The sequence below is a fragment of the Limulus polyphemus genome, unplaced genomic scaffold (genome assembly GCF_000517525.1).
Source record: "Limulus polyphemus unplaced genomic scaffold, Limulus_polyphemus-2.1.2 Scaffold2925, whole genome shotgun sequence".
In the NCBI taxonomy this organism is placed as follows: Eukaryota; Metazoa; Arthropoda; class Merostomata; order Xiphosura; family Limulidae; genus Limulus; species Limulus polyphemus.
In genome coordinates, this window is record NW_013668535.1 from 86,167 (window position 1) to 87,802 (window position 1,636).

Consider the following 1,636-nt stretch of genomic DNA (forward strand, 5'->3'; position numbering starts at 1 on the left):
CATACAGAAGCTCTGTGGTGTGACAGGACATTATGCAAGGTTGTGGGGACCGGTGTGGGTAACTAATGAGCTCATAGGCATAGATTACAGACACAAAGTATACTTGGCTGACATTGACGACCCATGCATACTTGGGTTAGACTACTTACCACCGAGGAAGTGTGTAGTTAATTTTGATAAAATGACGTTCGGGAACAACAAAGGCCAAATTCCGGTAAGTGTTAAAAGAGAGGTTGAACTAACCAGGTGCCATCAGGCTGAAGTCAAAGTGACTGAAGGAGTCGATGATGGTGAAGTTGAACCAGGTATAGATATTAAAGCAGAGCAGGAGAAAAACCAAAATTTGAAGCCAATAACTGATTTTTTACAAGCAAGTGTTTTGCACCCTGCTTGAGAGAAGGTGTCTAGCTTAAGCCCTGTAACAAACAAATATTGGGCACAATGGGACCAGTTGAAGCTAGAAGATCATATTCTTGTCCAGAGATGGGAAACTGCAGATGGGAAAGTGATGACCTGGCAAACAGTTATACCAAGAAAGTTACGAGAAGTCCCATGACAGTTTAACAGGAGGACATCTCGGAGTTAAGAAGACATTGAGTCACCTACGACAGAGATTTTACTGAATAGGTATGAGGCAAGATGTAGAAGAATGGTGAAGGACATGCAGTACATGTTGTGCTAAAAGTGGACCCAAGCATAAGGGACGTGCTCCAATGGAGTTATATCAAGTTGGCACACCAAGGAAAGAGTGGCCATTGACATTGGTAGTCCTTTGCCCCAAAATCGTGCTGGAAACAGGTACATTTGTGCGGTGATGGATTATTTCACCAAGTGACCTGAGGCATATGCAGTACCAAATCAGGAAGCTACAACTGTGGCTTCAGCTGTTAGTGATTTCTTCTTCAGGTTTGGTATGTCATACAAACTGCATTCAGATCAGAGCCGTAAATCTGAATCAGCTGGGTTCCATGAATGCTGCAAGTTATTTGGCATACGAAAGACTAGGAAAATGCCACTTCACCCACAGTCTGATGGGATGGTAGAAAAGTACAAGTGGACACTGGGATAGGAATTGGCAAAGTTTTGTAAGAGCTGCCAAGATGACTAGGATGTCTTACTTCCTCCACTGTTGGTGGCCTATAGAACAGCAGAGCATGAAACCACTGGATACACACCAGCAAAGGTGATGTTTGGTCGAAAACTTCGGTTGCCAGTAGACCTGATAACAGGACGCCCACCTCATGAAGAGTTGCCTGAAAATTTGTTAGAGTTCGTGAAAGTGTTTTCTGAAAGGATGGATGATATTCACCATCAAGTGCGTTGAAGCTTGAGAACTTCTGCTGATTCCACGAAGCTATGTTACGATAAGAGATCTACTGAAGTCAGCTTTGTACCAGGAGTCAAGGTGTGGTTGTATAATCCTAGGAAGACCAAAGGGAAGTCTCCTAAGTTGTCATCTCCATGGGAAGGCCCATATGACATAGTGGATCGTCTCTCACACGTAACTTTTCGAATAAAATGTGGTCGGCGAGGTTAGCCAAAGGTGGTGCATGCCAAGTGGCTTTGGCATTATCATGGTCCAGGACATTTCAGTTGGAACAAAGTGAACAACGGAAGACATGATGCTGCCGAAGAC